General features: G+C 41.2%; 1 protein-coding gene across 3 annotated transcripts in view; it reads right to left on the bottom strand.

Annotated features, from left to right (window-relative positions):
• Window positions 1–21,688, bottom strand: part of LOC140188364 (spindlin-1-like) — a 127,389-nt gene that overhangs the window by 81,206 nt on the left and 24,495 nt on the right. The window contains exon 1 of one of the 3 annotated variants that reach the window (XM_072244566.1): window positions 20,363–20,436. The exons of the other annotated variants lie outside the window; for them this stretch is intronic. The gene's annotated coding sequence lies outside the window, so the exon portion shown is untranslated. Of the gene's footprint in view, window positions 1–20,362; window positions 20,437–21,688 lie in introns of those variants that run through there. 3 annotated transcript variants of the gene reach the window in all.

Raw genomic sequence — 21,688 nt, 5'->3', positions numbered from 1 at the left:
GAGGAACAACACCTTATATTCCGTCTGGGTAGCCTCTAAACTGATGGCATAAACATTGACTTCTCAAACTTCCACTAATGCCCCACCTCCAACTCGTACCCCATCCGTTATTTATTTATTTATATACACACATTCCTTTTCTCTCGCTCCTTTTTCTCCCTCTGTCCCTCTCACTATACCCCTTGCCCATCCTCTGGGTTTTTTCCCTCCTCCCCCTTTTCTTTCTCCCTGGGCCTCCTGTCCCATGATCCTCTCATATCCCCTTTGCCAATCACCTGTCCAGCTCTTGGCTCCGTCCCTCCCCCTCCTGTCTTCTCCTATCATTTCAGATCTCCCCCTCCCCTCCCCCTCCCACTTTCAAATCTCTTACTAGCTCTTCTTTCAGTTAGTCCTGACGAAAGGTCTCGGCCTGAAATGTCGACTGTACTTCTTCCTAGAGATGCTGCCTGGCCTGCTGCGTTCACCAGCAACTTTTATGTGTGCTGTTTGAAATTCCAGCATCTGCAGATTTGCTCGTGTTTGCGTTTTTACATTCTGAGGGTTCCTGAATTCCTTACCGGGGTGTACTGGTGAGCATTTCACTTCTGCGCCCCCTTGGTTCTGGTTTCGCTGAAGCAAAAGGCCACGCAAGAACCTCAGACTCCGAGGAAGAAAGAGAAATGAGCCTGGGAAAGCGATTCTGAACAAACATCAAAAGGCTGCAGATGCTTGAAATATTAAGTGAAAGCAGCAAATGTTGGAAACATTCAATAGGTTAGGCGGCTTCCAGTTTCTTGTGAGAGGTCACTGATCCAAAACACTGGCTGGTTTTCTCTGTCTGCTGAGCCAGCTTGAACCGGAAATTATTTCCAACATTTACAAAGTCATGGAGCAACTCAGCAAGTCAGCCAGCATCTATGGAAATGAATAGAGTCAACGTTTCGGACTGAGACCCTTCATCAGGACACTTTATTTCCCTCCACAGATGCTGCCTGACCTGCTAAGGTCCTCCAGCACTTTGTGTGTGTTACTCTGGGTTTCCAGCATCTGCAGAATCTTGTGTGTATTATTTTCAATATTAGTTTGTTCTCTTGAAGAGAGCGGAAATTTTGAAACAATGCCTCAACTATTATTGGTTTAAAATGTAATGACCCAACCTATAGAGGCTTGCAAAAGAGGCTATACATTACCAGACAATGAATCAGTCCAATTCTGGGGTATCCCAGTTAATACAGCTACTACCTCCTAGAGGTACACTGGCATTTGATTCAATGTACGTTCAAGTTGTGGCCTTCACCTGGTTGGATTGGTTCAATTTCTCTTGCATATGAATGCAAGCAAATGAATGGACATCTTGCATGAGGTAACATTTCCATTTTTGGGAGCTTCAGAACAAGCTGCTTTAGGTTACTTTCATATGTTTAGGCAATAGAGAAAGTGGCCCATTGCTGGCTCACAGAGCAATTCCCTTCACCTAGAACTTTCTCCCTTGTAATGTACTCTCCACACAATGCCAGCGATTTGCCCCAGATTATGCCACTCACACACTGGAGACAATCTACAGTGACCAATTAGTCTAACGACCTATGTCTGGGAGATAGAGGAAACTGGTGGGCCCAGGTCACATCCAACATCCAGAGTCGGCACTGAACCCAAGTTGTCAGAGCTATGCTAGTATATTTTCTTCATACACACTGATCTGGCGCCTGGAACTTTAAAAGGGAAAATGGAAAAGGATGTCATTCCAATTCCAAATCATTGAGTTCATTGCTCTCCTCTCTCCAGCAAGTTTGTGAATTTGAATCCTTACCATCACAGGCTCATGTAGGGAGCAAATAAAGCAGTTACTACCCTCGAACCATCAAACCCCTGAACCAGCATGAATAATTTTGTTCACCTCAACACTGTATATTGACCACCGGACACAACCTATGAACTCACTTTCAAGGACCCTACAACTCATGTTGTCAGCGTTATTCGCTTACTTATTAATTTATTATATTATTTTTTGTATTTGCACAGTTTGCCTTCTTTTGCATAATAGTGTTTGTCAGTGTGGGTAGTTTATAATTGTTCTATTATATTTCTTTGTTTTACTGTGAATGCTGCAAGAAAATGAATGTAAGAGTTACACATGCATATTTTGAACATTGAAATGGCAAGAACTCCTTCTAGAAGTAGTGGAGAAAATAAAGTTTTGAAAAAACGAAGTTCAAAAGTACACTTATTATCAAAGTACGCACACATTATGTGACCTTGAGATTCGTCTCCTTACAGGCAGCCACAAAATAAAGAAACCCAATAGAAACCCATTTACAAAAAGACCATCAAACACCCAATGTGCAGAGAGGAAAAAAAACAAACCGTGCAAACAATAAAAGTAAGCAAATAGCATTCAGAACTGAATTTTATAAAAGGAAGTTTGGTCCAGACACAAAGCCAGGCATCACTGCAGCCAATTCATGAGCAGACCACAACCTCAGTTCAGTGCAGAGCCGAGTAAATGGCACGGAGCATCACTAAAGACGAATGACAATATTGATGAAAAAAATTAAGGAGGTTAAGTCCAATAGACTTGCTGTCCAAAGAGACATAGAGTAAGATGAGGGGACTGGAACTCTCTTCCTGAGAATGCCTGCAGAGCTAGTACTGAAGATAGTATTACAACCATTTAACCATATAACAATTACAGCCACGGAAACAGGCCATCTTGGCCCTTCTAGTCCATGCCGAACTCTTACTCTCACCTAGTCCCACCGACCTGCACTCAGCCCATAACCCTCCATTCCTTTCCTGTCCATATGCCTATCCAATTTTACTTTAAATTGCAGTATCTAACCTGCCTCTACCACTTCTGCTAGAAGTTCGTTCCACACAGCTACCACTCTCTGAGTAAAGAAGTTCCCCCTCATGTTACCCCTAAACTTTTGCCCCTTAACTGTCAATTCATGTCCTCTTGTTTGAATCTCCTCTACTCTCAAAGGAAAAAGCCTATCCACATCAACTCTATCTATCTCCCTCATAATTTTAAATACCTCTATTAAGTCCCCCCTCAACCTTCTTCGCTCCAAAGAATAAAGACCGAACTTATTCAACCTTTCTCTGTAACTTAGGGTGCTGAAATCCAGGTAACATTCTAGTAAATCTTCTTTGTACTCTCTCTATTTTGTTGACATCTTTCCTATAATTTGGTGACCAGAACTGTACACAATAATCCAGATTTGGCCTTACCAATGCCTTGTACACTTTTAACATTACATCTCAACCCCTATACTCAATGCTCTGATTTATAAAGGCAGCATACCAAAAGCTTTCTTCACCACCCTATCCACATGAAATTCCACCTTCAGGGAACTATGCACCATTATTCCTAGATCCCTCTGTTCTAGTGATTAGCTTAGATAACTTTTTTTTTGACTGGTACAGCTATAATGATCTGCATATTTGTACGTCTTCTGTGATTTGACGGTTTGATGCAGGTTTTGGGGTTCAACAGGATAAAGCTGATGCCTTTGCTTGTCAGGAAGAGCAAATCTAAAAGCTGGTGGAAATATGTAACTCTCTCCTTCAATTTGTATTTCAGGCCTCCACTTTTCATATGGATGAGATTGGTTAGGTTAAGACATGAAATGTCGAGGAACCAGGCAGGTAGTTACAGTGCAGATCAGTAAGAACAAAGTGTCAGGATATGCCCCCATATATGGACAGCCTATTGCATGGTAAAACAATCCATAATCATCTCGGCAACTTCCCAAACACCTGTTCATTTCCACCACTCAGCCCTACCACTTCATATCCAGGATAGAAAACTCAGTGCAAATCTACACTCAGTGGCCACTCTATTATGTACTCATTAATGCAAATATTTAATCAGCCAATCACGTGGCAGCAACAGAATGCATAAAAGCATGCAGACAGGGTCAAGAGGTTCAGTTGTTGTTCAGGTCAGCCATCGAATGGAGAAGAAACGTGATCTAAGGCTACGTCCACACTACGCTGGATAATTTTGAAAATGAAACTTTTTCTCTTCGTTTTGACTCTCTGTCCACACTAAAACGGTGTTTTCATCCCCCGAAAACGGAGCTTTTCAGAAACGGTCTCCAGAGTGAATAAATCTGAAAACGCCTAATATCCGTTGCAGTGTGTATGGGGTAACTGGAGCTTTTTAAAAGCGCCGTCATGACGTGCTGGAACAGATGGCAGCAGCGCGGCATTTCATTGTTTTCTTCTTCTTATTATTATTACTACTTTATTGTCCTCAAACAATTGATACTAGAGCGTACAATCATCACAGCAATATTTGATTCTGCGCTTCGCAGAACCTAACAATTTCAGAACAGATGGCAATGAGACTGAAGCCAGAAGAGTTAGAAATGTACTCACCAAATACTTTGATCCATAGCTTACTGAATAAGTAAATATACTCATTTTGCCGTTTTCTGTCCTTGCTTGTATGAAGGTGGTTTACCTATTTATGCAAGTACTTCTCTGACAATAGATGTGTAACAGCCTAATGTAACATTGTATGGAAATGCAAGATAACACTGATGCAGACATGTTTTATGCATTTAACAAGGTGCTTTATTAATGCAACAGAGTTAGTCAGTTTTTCAATGTTCATCGTCAGCCGGGTCATACTGTCTGTGAACTCCCCGTCGGTTGCTTCCTTATGCTCCAGTATTTGTTTTTTTTTAGTTTCAAGTCCTCCTGCACAAGAACCAAGAGCAATTCCTTTTAAGTTTTTCTACTCTGTAACTGGACAAAGACGCACTAAGTATACCATTTCCTCTTCACTTATTTCCTGTGTGTCCTGCACGTGCTCAGTAGAGGAGATTCGCCCAAATATCCGGGTTAATGTGGACAGAGATATTTTGAAAAACGCTTAGTGTGTATGCCTGTCGTTTTTACTCGAAACCGGCGTTTTCAAAGTTATCCAGCGTAGTGTGGATGTAGCTTAAGTGACTTTAACCATGGAATAATTGTTGGTGCCGGATGGGGTGGTGTGAGTATCAGAAACTGCTGATCTCCTGGGATTTTCACACACAATAGTCTCTAGAGTTTACAGACAATGGTGCAACATAACAAAAAGCATCCAGTGAGTGGCAGTTCTGAGGGCGAAAACGGATCGCCCACAGATCGTTAATGAGAGTGGTCAGAGAAGAATGGCCAGACTGGTTCAAGCTGACAAGAAGGTGACAGTAACTCAAATAACCACACATTACAACAGTGGTGTGCAGAAGGGCAAGTCTGAATGCACAACACATCGAAGCTTGGAGTGGATGGGCAGCAGCAGCTAAAGACCTCAAACATACAGGGGTTGCTTGGTGGCTTGGAAGGGCCAATTCCACACTGGATTTCTCAATAAAATAAAATAAAATACACTCAGTGGCCACCTCATTTGATACAGGAACCACCGTGTGTACATTAGAAGCAGTTCAGAGAAGGTTTACTAGATTAACATTGTTTCACAAGGAAAGACTGAGAAGTGCTGTACTTAAAACCACTGGTGTTGGCAAAAGTGAAGGGAACATGATTAAAACATGTCATGATACTGTGGTCAGGGTCTCTCTTTAAAAACATGGGTCATCCATTTAAAGCAAAGGTGAGGTAATACTTTTTTTTCTCTCAGGGAAGGTCATTTGCCTTTGGAATTCTCTTCCTCAAAGTATAATGGAAGAAAATCCTTTGAACATTTTTAAGGCAGGAGTAAATAGATACTTGAAAAGCAAGGGTATGAAATGGTTGATGGGAATGCAGAATTCTGCTATGGTTGTATACGATAGCAAAGCAGGATTTAGGGGCCAAGCAGCTTATTCTTGCTTCAACTTCATACGTTCACACAGAGAGTAACCGATGTGAACTTAGGAGAGTCAGTGGCGCTTTAACGGCAACTCCTTTGCTTGCATCGTCAGAAACAGCTCTATTTCCATCTTTAATATCTCTATTTTGCCCTTTCAGGGTTCTTTTGAAGACCCTGACCTGGAGTTACACGCTGACTTCCGTTCTTTGCAGGAATGAGACCCACTCTCAAGGTTTGATGACTGGCTGTTAAGCGATATGCCAAGGATGAGGCCTAGATTAGCTTGCCTTCGGAGTTCTGGGATCTCCTGGCTCTGGAGACGGGCGGACCGAAGGTTGGTGCCTCTACAGGAATCCGCTGTGTTGAGGGAGACGGAAGATCAAAAGTAGCAAGCTGTCTGCTAGCTGCGTGCCCAGAGACCCGAGTTCTTTGGGCACAGAGCTCAGAAAAAAGTGACGGAACAGACTTTTAACATCATAAATCTGTGAGTTTTTTGTAATATCTCCCCTCTCGCTGTGAAATGGAGACACCTCTTTTTCCCTTATTAGGGAGAGAGGGAGCCTGTGGAATGTGAAAACCAGGTGAACAAGTAGTCTTTGACGTACTGCAAGTCTGTGTCTTTGCTGATGCTTGGCCGCACACTTGAGTGCTCTGTGGTGGGTGATAATGCTTTTTTTTTTGCCATTGGGAGAGGGGGAATTGTTGCTTTGCTGCTGCTTACATGTGAAGGGGGAGGTTTGAGTTCTAAAATCTAACTGTCATTCATTCTTTGGGGGCACTCCTCTGTTTTCATGAATGGTTGCGAAGAAAAAGTATTTCAGGATGTATAGTATATACATTTCTCTGACATTAAGTGCACCTTTGAACAGACTAATAATTGCTTAAAGCTAAAATAATTAGAATCCGGTAACCCTACCAGAGTCCAAAGGGATCTGACTTTATGTATAGATCGGTTGTCCAGGTAGATCAGGGCATTTGGGCCTGAGTCTGTACTTTATCCCACACAGTACAATTTGTTTACAATCAATATGTTTGAATAACACGTTTGTGATATGGTTGCCCAAAGATTTTGCCGGGTCACAAAAGAATAGTTAACATTATTCAGAATTCTGCCCGGGACTGTATCATTTGGATTTTACAAATGAGCAGACTTCCAAATTAGTTTGGAAGAGAAAGGCATTTGCTAACTGTATTGTATCAGAACAGCTGGAAGGAGACCCATCAACTCCGAAGTCCTGCCAAAGGGTTTCGGCCCGAAACGTTGACTGTTCTCTTTTCCTAGATGCTGCCTGGCCTGTGGAGTTCCTCCAGCATTTTGTGTGTGTTGTTGGAAGGAGACCCATGCTGAGCATAAACACTGCTCAGAGACTGGTCTGGCTGAATGGCCTACTTTTGTGCTATATATTTTCTATATGATATAAAATTGTCAATGTTTAACAATTGTTGAAAAATTCCTCCTCTTTCCACCTCACCAACAGCTTAACAAGAACTGCAATTGGGGACTGAAAGGACATAGCTGGGAAACTACCAAGTCTGAATTAGGGGTAGGAATATCAACGAGTTAATAGCCAGGAGAGGCTAGCATCATGACCAAATGATATATCATGCAAAGTTCAAAGTAAATTCATTTTCTAAGTATGTATATGCCAGAACATACTAACTTGAGATTCAGTTTCTTGCAGGCATTCAGAGTAAAACAAAGAAATATAATAGAGCCAAGCTGCACACATAGTAGATTGACAACCAATGTAATAAAGAAGGAAATCAGGGTAGTAAGATGAAAACAAACGGGACCCAACAAAATGCAGCCAAAAGAAGAAATACAAGTTTCTAGTTGTTTGCATGGTACAAAACACAAAGATATTCTTTGTCTGGTTTGTGATTCATTAACTACTTCAGCGTGTACCAACTACTCCGGGCAATCTCAGAAGCTTTCACAATGTGAAACGGCGTAAAGTGATTCTGCTTAGCAGCCCTAAAATTTACCATCATTCACTAGCAATGACTAGCAGATCCATGGGAACGAGTGACCTAATACCATAAAATCAAGAAGAAAGGCACACCTCCACTAAACCCACAAATCATAAGATAAATGTAAATCACCATCTAAAGCATGGGAGACCTTTCAGTTTAACAGATGCACTCACTCTCCCAAAAGAGACGCTAATTTGTCGGAAGCTTCAGCTTATGTCCACATTCTCCTTTGAAAGCCATGATGATGGGAATAAGATGGCTCTACAACCAGCTGACATAGACATGGTAGGATGCAAGGTTTGAATAATTTCTGCGAGTCTACACTTCAAAACACAAATCTAGAAAATAAAATCTAAGTCAAAATCTGCAAGACAATCCTTGTTAGTTATCTTGAGTCTCTCCTGGTTCAGAAGAAGATGGCACCAATGAATAACGCAACCAAGGACGACATTCTCCAGGCAGTTCACAAAGCTACTTCTTTCACTTTTACATTTTCTTTTTCTTTCGAATGTAGATCCACTACCATTAGAGCCTGTGAGCTACGTTTGGGCAGCATGTTTTCAGGCTGATTGGGTGATCTGGTTCTTTGCTGTCTTCAAGAAGATTCCATGAAGCTGCAAGCGAAGCGTGTGGCCTGGAGGCCAAGAGGTTTGGAGATGGTGAGCGAGCCCATGATTGATTCAATTTCTCACCGATCCCATCAACTAAAGCGCAGAGGAAGATTGAAATCATCGAGGCAAGTGCGGGAGGCGAGCGAGTGTTCAGCGCCATCTACCAGTCTCTCGCTCGTTGCTGCCAGAGGAAGGTGTCTGCGTATGACAGTCTCTCTCTCCCTCTCGTCCACTGCTCCCGAAGGAAGGTGCTTGCGTTCAAATGATCTCTCTCTGTTTCAATGCTCTTGGGCAAGGTTTACTCAGTGTGGTATGTGGACTGGACTCTGTGTTTCACGTTATGATGTGTTTCTAGTTTCTGGTCACTCCGTTTTTGTTGCTACTTTGGGTAATTTTGAATCGGGGCATCCTGCAGATAATGGACACTGAGCTGATCTGAGATATGCCTGGACTTCTGATTTTGTGTTTTACATTCTGTACTTTTTTTTGCTCATTTGTTTGTTGCCATTTGCATGATGTGTTTTCTTTTGCACATGTGGGTTTGGGACAGTGGATATTTTTCTTTGAACACGTTCCAAGGTTTTCTTTGTTTTGTGGCTGTCTGCAATGAAGACAAATCTCAGGGTTGTATACTACATACATATTCTGATAATAAATGTAATTTGAATCTTTGATTCTTTATTGACATACCTACAAGAACAAAGTTACATACCATCTCCCTTACCGATTGTATTGGACTTCAAATGCACACCAAGACAGTTGCACTGGCAAGCACGGATGTAGCCATACACATGCGCCCAGGTAAACACCTGCGCATATGAATGAACATGGGGGCGCGCGCACGCACACGCACACACGCACACACACACACACACGTTGGAAGTATTTTCTTTTTCAGTAGGTCATTAGCTCACACATACAGAGCACTAATGCGAAAGCAAACCATGAAACAAGACGACTTGTGTCTCTGTATGACCTTTTGTGTGCTCAAATCGGCTTTGCATTTCAATGAAGTACCAGTGGAATGGAAAAAAAAGCCAAATTCATCATCTACAGAAACCTTCATCTAGATTTTGATAATTCGAACTTGTGACACCATGGACCCTTCAACCGCCAACAACAAATGGGCAGAACAAATGAGAAACAACCGGCAATGAAGGGACACAAAAAGAAAATGAAAGATGCTCTGAACACTCAGTAAGTCAGGCAATTACAGGATAGAAGCAATAGAAATATTTCAAGTCAAAGATCTTTAGTTCAATCTCTTAATGATGCCTGTGCTGCTGAACATTTCAAAAATTTTCCTGAACATTATGACATCTCAAACTTCCTTATAACTAAATGGGTGCTTTTAGAATTATTGTCATTATGCGGGAAAACTCAGCATTCATATTATTGGACAATGTTGTACTGTCAGAAATGAGGAAGTAAAAAAGAAAAATCTAGATAAATGTGTTGTTTACAGAAAGGCAAAAGAAATCCCCTTATTTGATTTAGATAATTCTTTGTGGAATTCACCACTGATAGATTGTTGGCTTATCACCTGAAAGACATCACATCCTCAATGCTGCATTGATGTTGGCATGGCTGGGGCACAATCATTTCTGAAGTTGTGCTTGACCTCAAGGCTTCTGACAATGGCAGAGGAACACTACAGACAGACCACAGGCAACACCAACTTACAGCATCACAGCCTACTTGTTAAAAGTAAAAAGTGTTGTGTATTTAATATTTAATACTGTAAAGATACTGTTTAAGCATTAATTGTTTTTACATAATGCATTGCAGGTTATGTGCAAACGTATGTCATTATGCCACCATGTCATTTGTACGCACTTCGATTGAAGTAAAAGAACAAACATACACAAGCTCCCTTGTTGCCCTTTCAATTAGTTTTAAAGTTTTGGAGTTACAAAACAAAACAGTGGCGCCAAGATGTTTTAAACAAACCCGAGATGATTACACTGGACAACAAATTTTTTCTAAAGTATTGCTTCCTCAGAATTTTTTTTTTTTGCTTATGTTAGACCACTTGAAGCTGAACACAAACATAATTTCAGACTTCTTGTATCACAGGAATGTGCAGAGGCAAGAAATTAACTTTTATTAAATATAATGCATTTAATTACATATAGTTTGACTAAGCTAAAAATGTTTTGTTGATGATTTTCATTTGTACACAGTATCTAAGGTTTCTTACTTAAATGTCCAACAATAATCAGCCAGCACTGATAGATTCCAGTTACCCTAATACTATTTCTTCATGACTGCAATGTCCTGGTGAAATCTTTCACCATACTTGTTACTGACAGTGCTAAAATTTTCAGGGAAGATATCTAAATGGGAGTGCAAAAAAAGAATCTTTCGTAGCATGTTGTGTTTTATGGTATTGTATGTTTGAAGCATGTTGTCAACCAGATGCACATAGTTTGTTCCTCTGTAGTTGCCAAGAAAATTTTCAACAATATCCTTGAATACCTTCCATGCGATTTTCTCCAGTTCCACTAGAAGTACTTCGAATTGCCTGTCAATTATGACCTGTTTTATTTGTGGACCAGCAAAAAGTTCAAAGTAACATTTATTATCAGACTACATACTTGTCACTGCATACAGCCCTGAATTTCTTTTGCTGAATTTGCCCACAGAAGAATGTATAGAACAGCGACTGTACACAGGATCAATGAACAATAAACTATGCAAATGTAAATATAAATAAAAAGCAATAATGAGAGCATGAAATAGCAAGATAAAGAGTCCTCAAAGTGAGATCGTTGGTTGTGGGAGCACCAGAAATAGAATGAGTGTAGTTATCCCCTTTTGTTCAAAGCCTGATGGTTGAGGGGTAGTAACTGTTTTGAACCTGGTGGTGCAAGTCCTGAGGCACTTGTACCTTCTACCTGATGGTAGCAGTGAAAAGGAGCATGGCTTGGGTGGTGAGGATACTTGATGATGGATGCTGCTTTTCTACGACAACATTTCATGTAGATGTGCTCAATGGCTGGGTGGGCTGAATCCATTATCTTTTGTAGGATTTTCTGCTCAAATGCATTGGTGTTCCCACACCAGGTCATAATGCAGCCTGTCAATACACAGTCCACCACAAATCTATAGAATTCTGTCAAAGTTTTTGGTGACATGCTAAATCTCTGCAGACTGCTAAGGAAGCAGAGGTGCTGTCGTGCTTTCTTTGTGTTAGAGTGGATTTTTTTTGCTTAGATGATTTGTTTACACTTAAATGACTTTGGCCACTAGACTTCTATTTTAACTGTTTGACAAAGGACTGTGGATTGAGTCCACCACAATGGACTTCCTAAAAGGTGTAAATACCAGATGCTTCTGGCGTCTGACGCTGTAGTTTCGAAGACAGTATTATCTATACATTCTAAATATTAATTGTCTTCTACGTTAGCACGTAAAATCCCAAATAAATGTATTGCGGACTGAACTAAAGGCTGTGGATACCAACCCAGACATGTTGGTGTCAGAAGGATGAAATCTGAAGGTTTGATGTTTGTATGTAACGTCAAAAGGAAGCATTGTCTATGCATCTTCTGTAACTTTTTTAAGTAGCCATTGCCTTTGTGTTTAGCATGTAAATATCAAGCCCACATTTAGCTAGCAGACCTTTCTGCAGAAAGCGTCTCCATCTGTTAAGATGCCTGCTGTACCTTGTTGTGTCGAATAAAGAAGTTGCTTTGTATCTACCAGTGACTCTGTCTCTCCGGTAATTTCATCCATGCCACAACACTTTGCAATTACATTTATATGATGGGTCCAGGACAGGACCTCTGAGATACTGATGCCCAGAGATTTAAAGGTACTGACCCTCTCCACCTCTGCTCCTCGCATGAGTGCTGGCTTAAGGCCCTCGGGTTTCCCTCTCCTGAAGTTTACAGTCAATTCTTTGGTTTTGCTGACATTAAGTGAGAGGTTGTAGTTATCACACCACTCAGCCAAATTTTACCCCCTGAATGCTGAGTTATCACCACCTTTGATACGGCTCACAACAGTGCTGTCATCAGCGAACTTGAATATGGTGTTGGAGCTGTACTTAGCCACACAGTCATAGGTGTTAAGTGAGTAGAGCAAGTAGAACAAAAAAGCCTTCGTTAATCTTGGCATCAGTTATTCTGTGAAACATCTTTCTCAAATATCAAAATCCTTCATGGAAATTTATAGCCTTTCTAAAACCTGTCCTGCCATACAGCATCTGTTCTGCCTAAGCATGTTTGGACAAGATAGAAACCATTTCGGCTTATGTTGTGAGCAATATTTTAATTAACTTGAATTATGAATTGAAATAACAAATATCAGCTATTTTTTTAAAATGATGATAGGGATACCTCATTGTGATTTTCATGATCAGCAGCCCAAAATCCATATGACACACCCAAATGTATTCAGGAAGCAAAACCTTTGATGTCCAGTGTTACCTACCGGTTGAAGTGCTGCAAATTGTTCAAGGGAAAAACAAAGCTCAGCGAGAAACGGTCAAGTAAAAAAAAACATGTTATTTGTATTTGTATTTATTTTACTTTTTACATCCAAGGGAGTAAAAACCTTTATGTTGCATCTCTATTACAATGTACAAGCAATAAAGAGGGGAAATGTGCGAGAGTATTGCCCGAAAACTAAGATTGTATATGTGATTGTTTAGCATACACATATGTACAGTCATACACAATCAGATCAATGCACAGCTAGATATGCAATCAGATCAGTGTGTATTGATAAATCTGATGGGCTGGTGAAAGAAGCTGTCCCGGAGCCTGTCGGTCCTGGCTTTAATGCTGATGTACCACTTGTAGTAGGAGCTGGAACAGTTTGTGGTTGGGGTAGCTGGAGTCCCTCATAATCCTCCGGGCCCTTTTTACATACCTGATGCTGTAAATGTCCTGAATAGAGGAAGGTTCACATCCACAGATGCGCTGGGCTGTCCGCACCACTTTCTGCAGTGCCCTGCGATTGAGGGAAGTACAGTTCCTGTACCAGGCGGTGACACAGCCAGTCAAGATGCCCTCGATGGTGCCCCTGTAGAAAGACCTGGGGATTTGGGGACTCACCCGAACTTCTTCAGCCGTCTGAGGTGAAAGAGGTACTGTTGTGCTTTCTTCACCACACAGCTAGTATGTACAGTCCAGGTAAGATCCTCGGTGATGTGTATAGCGAGGAACTTGAAACTAGTCACCATCTCAACTACAGTTCCATTGATCTCAATAGGGGCCAGCTTGCCTCTGTTCCTCCTGTAATCCGTGATCAACTCCTTCGTTTTTTCACCACTGAGGGAGAGGTTGTTTTCTTGGCACCACTGTGTCAGGGCATTGATTTCTCCTCTGTAGGCTGTCTCATCATTGTTGGAAATCAGGCCTATCAATGTCATGTCATCTGCAAATTTGATCAGCAGATTGGAGCTGTGCATGGCAGCAGTCATGGGCATATAGGGGACAATTTTTTTCCTTCTGAGCAACACATTTTCCTCCCCAAAGGACAGTCAATCGTGTTTTTTTTAAAAAGGCAGAAAATGGAAGAATTCACGTATTCATCAACGGTGAGTATTGGGTGATAATTTTTTTAAAAAGAGCAGATATGTCTGGCTGAACCGGAAAGACAGGTGATTTGATTACACGTCGGATAAATGGATATAGCATATGGAGTGAATTAAGCAGTATTTTTTTTAAAAGCCTCCTTGGTCAGTCCCCAGTACAGGAACTGTAGTGGTCACCTCGCTACAGGAAGGATGTGGATACTATAGAGAGAGTGCAGAGGAGATTTACATGGATGTTGCCTGGATTGGAGAGCGTACCTTATGAGCATAGGTTGAGCGTACTTGGTCTTTTCTCCTTGGAGTGACGGAGGATGAGAGGTGACCTGATAGATGTGTATAAGGTGATGAGGAGCACTGACTGTGTGGATAGCCAGGGGCTTTTCCCCAGGGCTGAAATGGGTAACATGACAGGGCATAGTTTTAAAGTGCTTGGAAATAAGTACTGAGGGGATGTCAGGGGTAAGTTTTTCACACAGAGAGCGGTGAGTGTGTGGAATGCACTGCCAGCGGTGGTGGAAGCGGATACAATAGGGTCTTTAAGGAGCCTCTCAGATAGGTACATGGAGCTTAGAAAAATAGAGGGCTATGTGCTAGGGAAATTCTAGGCAGTTTCTGGAGTAGGTTACATGGTTGGCACAACATAGTGGGCTGAAGGGCCTGTAAAGTGCTGTAAATTTCTATGTTCTATGTTAAATGAATAACATTTAAATGAACATTGCTGATAAGAAGCAGTGCCAATTTTGCTGAGTGCATTGGATTTAAAGGCATGCAGTTTGCTTAGAAGTTTACCTGTTCCAACCAAACCAGCCGAAACGAGCTTTGCAGATATCAAGGAAGTAATGCAGGAACGTTTAGAACCGAAACCACTGTTGATTGCAGAACCCTTTAGGTTTCATAAGCAGAATCAAAAGGCAGGGGAGTCCTCTGCAGCTTATTTGCTGAATTTAAGAAATTGTCTGAGCACTGTCATTTCAGTGATGGGCTTAATGATGCATTGAAAGATCACTTAGTTTGTGGATTCTTACAAGAAAATATTCTAAAATGGCTGATAAACTGTAGCTCAACTTAGATATAAAAGAACAGTTGAAATAGCTGTATCAATGGAAACAGACATAATTGAGATGCAGTCAGCAACGAAAGTGAGCATGAACAAAGTTGCAATGTCTAAACAGAAACTGGACTGGCCAAACAAATTGTGTTATCGTTGTGGCAGGAACTCACATACACCAGACCGAGGCACGCTTAAAGGCGTAACTTGCAAAAAAAATTGCAACAAAGTAGGACAGATACAAACAGCATATCGGGTAGACAAAACTAAGTGGTCTGCACAGGCAAGATAAAAGGTAAAAAGTCAAGTTGCAATTTCAAAAAGAGCACTAATCAGTTTGTTGTTGATGAAAAGTCTGATAATGATGAGAGTGACACATACACATGAACAAGTGTTTGGAAGACTGGAAGTCTTTCCTTGCTTTCTCTGGCAGGGCATCAGTCCCCTTCTGCCATGTGGGAACTCAATTCATGACTGTGTTTCTGGTGAACTGTTCAGGTTATGAACAGATTACAGGAACAGAACTCTGCTGTAGCCTGGGAAGGCACTGGATTTTCAACGTAGAAAAATACTCGAAACATTTCATTTAAGCAATATTAAGCAACACTTTAATGCTGAGATACATCAGCGAAGTCTTGGCCAGAGGTCAATTAAGCACAGGAAAGAGAGGCAGAGCAAGTCAGTGATGGACATCCTGAGATTAGATAGCTAAGCAGAGGTTCTCTTGGTTAATGGTAGAGTTCCATGACATAAAAAAGATTGGAAACCCCTGAACTAAAGGGATGACTCTATGGTGCAATGATCAAACCAAGGGATGAGCATTCCTCTGTCAGAGGAACACAGAAGTGTTGAGGTCATAAAAGACAGATGTTATATAAAGACTTTGTTTTTGAAAAAGGAAGTTCCCTTCCACAAGCTAAAAAATTTAAATTACTGTGCTTACAAGCTTATACAAAACTGGACGTTTTTTCTTGAGCAGAAAGTGTTTTGGTAAAGCCTAATCAGGAACAGACAGTGCTCCATTGACAAACTCAACATTTCAGTAGGAACATAACAACCCAAAACATAACAACCCAGGTACAACATTCAATCCTTGTGCTCGCTCCACCCTTCAGTAGAATCATGGCTGAGATTTGCTTTACCACAGTGCCACTTTCTTGTACAAATCCCAGATTCCTTGACTCTGATAACATCAAAAAGATCCGTCAACTTTTCTTGAACACAACTGGCCCATTAATTGTATCCATGAAGATCGATGCAATTGGTTCCATGACCTTTCACCATCCTTGAGTCCCTCTCTGAAATTTGTTGGCTCAGTGTTCTTTGCCTCCACCAAAACCCTCTGCAGGATGTACACAAGACTTAAGGAGCTTAAACAAAAGTACGTGTGCGCACTTGAAGGCTCTTCACAGGCAGCCTCTGGAACTTCTTATAAACATGATTGCAACCCAGTCAGCAGCATGAAATAACTTCCAAATGAGTAGCAGTCTTAAAGTAACAAAAATTTCTCATATCCAATATATCCCGCAAAAAATTCTCTTTTGAAAATCTTTTTGAATTTGCTTCCATTGCACATCTTTCTTCCTAGCTGTTTTCTTGCATCTAATTTAAATCTGTCGCTTCTGGTTACAAACCGTACAACCCACAAATCTCTAATATGAGTGGAAACAGCTCCTTCTATAAACACTTTCAAAACCCGTCACAGTTCCAACTCTTCCATTAATCCTTAGCTTAAGAGCAGATCGACCCATACAGTATATACATACAACGGTTTGACTGAAAAAATTCAAGGTCATATAAATTAGTGATAATAATCATGATCAGTAAAATCAATCCAAACAAGATAGATCAGTAGAACAGATAGGTGTTTCCTGGGTAAGTAGATAAAAAAATAGGTACACAGAGAAAAAGTAGTAGCAAAAATATAAAAACAACCTGTTTACTGACAACGTCTGAGTAAGTTACTGCACTGCTGAACTCAACTTAGCTGCAAGGCATAGGCACAAGTATCTTCAGGAACCCTCCCCAGTCACATCCAATAGAAAATGAAGCAGGGCTGAAAACCTCACCAATGCTGCCAGGTATTCCCTGGTCAGTATGCAATCCTGACCATTGTGAAATACAAACACATATACATACATAAATTCTTCCTTCAAGCTATTGTTTCAGACTTCTTCAAACATAATTTTCTTATCAACTTCCAATAAACTGGCTCCATGTTTTTTGGACCTCTCCTCTTGGGAGAAACAACCCAACGCTTGCATTAGATTAAACACACACACACTTCAATTCTACCCTCTCAAAGCAAAATGGCTGAATAATTTCTCTTATTCAAGTTCAAAAATCTCTTATTCAGGACATGCAAGATTATATCAGGGCACATGGTTCACTGGGCATCCAGGCTGGAGTCAGTGCTGCCCCTCACAGTAATCATTGGGCAGATGACAAGCTGTATTGTGGTCGAATGCAGATTTCTGTAGCATTCATGGATTAAGGGCCTCACGCCGGGGTGTCGCCTTTATGCAGTCGCCAGAAGAGAGGCATCGGAGCCGGTGTTCTCCACCGGGGGCGGTCTGGCGTGGTGTCCAAACAAGAGTCAATGCTGCCTCCAGTACTTGCTCGGCAGATGTTAAGCTGTATTGTGGTTGACTGCAGATTTCTGCGGCATTCTTAGACTAAAGATCTAGACTACTTTTTTTGCATGGCTGTATTTTACTGATATCTTGCATGTGCTTGCTTTGCTATCTTGTATGTGCTATGTGCTCAGTGTGACTGTTGGTTCTGTGTTTTACACCTTGACCCCGAAGTAAAGCCGTCTCATTTGGCTGTATTCATGGGTCTTAATGTATGACTGAATGACAATTAAACTTGAATTGAACTGAGATGCTCAAGTGGCAAAGGAGCAGCTAGTTAATGGTATTTCTTGGAAAGATGTTAGTAGGTAGGAAAGTCACCATGAAGACACAGAGAGAAGAAGGGGAGAAGGGACACTGGCTTTATATCGGTGCCAGTTTAAAGTAGTTTATTTATGTTGGAATTTGCTGCAGAATAATAAGCTGAAATTAATTTCACCTTTGTTCTGGATATGAAAGCACAACCCAAAACCAAAATTATGTTGGCATTAAGTTGACTCCAGCAGGAAAGACGAACATTATTTCAGTCAACTACAAGTTCCTTGGGCAGTATTATGTTGCTGTTTACGGGATCTTGCTGCATTTCCTCCAACAGTAATCACAATTCAAAGTAGTTTATTGGATGCAAGACACTTGGAAGCACCTTAGACAATAAAGATTGATATATAATTTAGGTAGTGTTTTGGCAAAGCTTATGAGGGATCCAAACTGAACATTATTTATTCAAGGAATGAGTGTTACAGTGACTGCATTTATTGGCCATCCCTCAATGGCTGGCTACTAATGAACTGGCTTTATGGTTCACTGTCCAAATGGTTATAAATTAACAAGATCCCAAGTCTGATCTCACCTGGATGAGAACAGCATATTTCCTTCCCTGAACCAGATGACTTTTGTGGCAGTTTCACAGTTTTGTTGGCTAGGTTTATTAACTAGTGCCAGCTGATATCAGTGCTTGGAATTCTCCATTATCAGCCGATGCCCCTCAGTTGAAACCCCAAGAATTTCAAAGAGCAGAAATATAGAACACCTGCACCACAGAGGGTGGTCATTCAACCTATCATTTCAAAGGTTCATTTAATAAGAGAATGTATACAGTATACAACCTGAAATTCATACTCTTCACAGACATCCATGAAACAAGAAACCTCATAATGAAAACATTGAAGGCCCCTTCCCCGTACAAGCATTAGCAAAAGCACTGACACTGCCTCACTCACGCCAGCACAAGCGCTGACTCCACCCCACAAGCAACATCAGAAGCCCCCCCCGTCCCAAAGAGACCTTGATCCAGAGTCCATCAAAACTATAGTCCCTAACCCAGGGCTTTGGTATCACAGGCAGGCTCTTTCGCTCCTTCGAGGGAAGAGAGAGAGGTCACTGCTGCAATGAGAGCAGAGACCAGCAACTCACTGTTCCAATGTTAAGATCTTCTGCATCGATTCTCCAAGACCCCCGTCTCCAGGACTGAAAGGCTCTCACTCTCCATTAATGTCAACTGAAAATAAACAATGCAGTCTATTTCCATGTCCTAGCATTTGATCCACAGCCCCACGTCACAGCTCTTCGTACGCACATCCAAATTGAATGATGGGAGGTTTCAGCTTTTCACTTGTTGAGGCTCCAAAGTTTAAAGTTCAAAGTTCAAAGTATATTTTATTATCAATGTATAAATTATACAACCTTGAGATTCGTCTGCTTACAGGCAGACACGAAACAACAAACCCGAAAGAAGCCAATTTAAAAAAAAAGACCAACGCTCAATGCACAGAGGAAAAAAAAACAAATCAAACATGCAAACAATAAAGCAAACATCAGCACACAAAACAAAACTGAGTGCAAAAACCCAAAGCCGAGTCCAGCCTGAGTAGGCCCAAAGTCTCAGCGTCAGCCCGCCACACAGAGGCAAATCGCCACGAAGCTTGCAGACACTAAGCCCAGTGCAGCCAAGAAATAACACAGGCTCACCACCGAGAAATGTGGAGAAAAACGTCATGAGCAGAACCAGCTCTACCCTCACCTCCCGTTCCGACACCTTGCCTTTTCAGTCCATCTGGCCTAGCATTTAAATTGTCCAAGCATCGCATCATTCCCCCAAACTTGAGCCCGGGCCTCGCTGCAGCGATATGTCCTAGGTGTTGTCCATCCTGAACTCAATCTTTTCAAATCGGCGTAGTGCTTAGATAGATCAAACTTTGCTCCCAGTTTAGGTGGATGGGCCCCGAAACAGCTCCGTTTCAGCTTTTCCCCACTCCGCTCGCTCCAACTACGTCTCCGATTCCAAATCTGACTCTGACTCCACCTTCTCCTGGAACACACCTCGACCGCGTTCTGGCTTGGTCTCACACACACACACACACACACACACACGGCACAACCTTTGAATCAGCCTCATCTTTGCTTGCCTCTTCCTTGTTTGCAGTGATTGTTTACCACAATTTTCCAAATTCAAGCTGTTATTAACAGAGTATTTAGTTGAATTTCCTGCTCTGAGAACCACCAGTAAGCAGTTGCCCACGTTCAATAACGCCATCTTAAACCGGACCACTCACTGATCTTATTTTTCCCTCGTGTGCCTTCTAATCCTTCTAACAATTTAAATTTGATTTTTGAATACTCTGGTAGGAAAACAAATCCTTCCTATTTACTCTGTCTATTTGATAATCTGATTTCATCTCAATTAAATCTTCCCTCGGTCTCCTACATTTCAAAGAAAAAATAACCAGCCTAGTTAGCTTCTCACATACAGCCAGAGTCCTGGCAACATCCTACCCAGTTTCCTTTCAATTCTCTCCAGTGCAATCTCAACTTTCCTGCAAGAACAACAGAATGTGACGGACATACTCAGCGGAAGAAGCATCTGTGGAAATAGAAACAGAATTAATATATAAGATTGATTAACCAGGAAAAGTTTATATCTGATAGCAAGCTTTTTCTATGCCTAATGAAAGGTACTTGACCCAAAATATTAGTTTACTTTTAACTCTCTGAATGGGTGCCTGACCAGCTCTCATGTTCAGCATCTTCATGTTTCTGTTTTTTTCCCCCCAGATTTTGACTTGTAATCATACCTGCAACATGGCATCCCATACTGTATGTAGGACTGCATGCAGTCAGTACTCAAGCATTGTATGTATCTCCCACATAGCCGCCAGAACGTTATACTCCACATCTCAGTCAATAAAAGGGAGAAAGGGAGCGTCCTGTCAGTCATTTCGAACATACCATCCTACCTTCAATAACCCTTGATAAATACTTCTGTTCCTTCACACCTCTCAGCATCCTTTCTCTGCTTAAGTCACTTTGCCTCACTACATACTCTCAAATGCATTCATACAAACTCCTCTCAATTCAATCCCAATTGCACTTTCTGCATTTCCCTGCAATCTAAAGCTTTCCTCCTTGCCAATGTATGAATTACGTGCAGACATCTCTAAATTATAGGAACAGAGTCTTGAGACCTTTGGAATTCCACTGCGAATACGAAACCAGCCACTAAAATGTCAGTGAGCCATTAACCCTTTGTTTGCTGCCACAGAACCAATTTTTGATCCAATTTGCAAGGCTCTTTTGGATCCAATGGTCTTTTACCTTTTTAGACCAGTTTGCCTTGTCTATAAATAACTAGGTATTAAATTACAGTGGATTAGGAAAACATCAGGACCTGTACATTTAGGCCCGATTAAGCAGCTGCACTAATTAGCCGAAGTTTCATAGAGATAGTTAAAAAGGCATAAAAAAGACAAACTGAGTAACAAATTATGTATTTCAACGAAATACAGAACAAATCAGAATGCTATCAATACTACTATAAACCTGTGTATTAACTCCAATACTTATTGACAGAGGATTTCATCCGCGTCACATTCTTTTGATTGTAAATGAACAAAGTCAATGCAGACACCTAGTGTAGATAATGGACTGCCATCATACAATGGTATCAACGATTGCATTGTAACATTGAAGATGATAGTCAAACCTTCAGATTCTTCATCGTTCCTAACTTGCCGAAGTAGTGAAATCGTTTCATATTCACTCTTGGCCGTTTCTGGCATCTCCAAGCCTGAATGGTTGAAGCTGCAAGTGAGCAAAACAGTT

Source organism: Mobula birostris, chromosome 26 (genome assembly GCF_030028105.1).
Source record: "Mobula birostris isolate sMobBir1 chromosome 26, sMobBir1.hap1, whole genome shotgun sequence".
In the NCBI taxonomy this organism is placed as follows: domain Eukaryota; kingdom Metazoa; phylum Chordata; class Chondrichthyes; order Myliobatiformes; family Myliobatidae; genus Mobula; species Mobula birostris.
The sequence above is the reverse complement of the archived record's forward strand: the minus strand, read 5'-3'. Positions and strand labels throughout refer to the sequence as shown.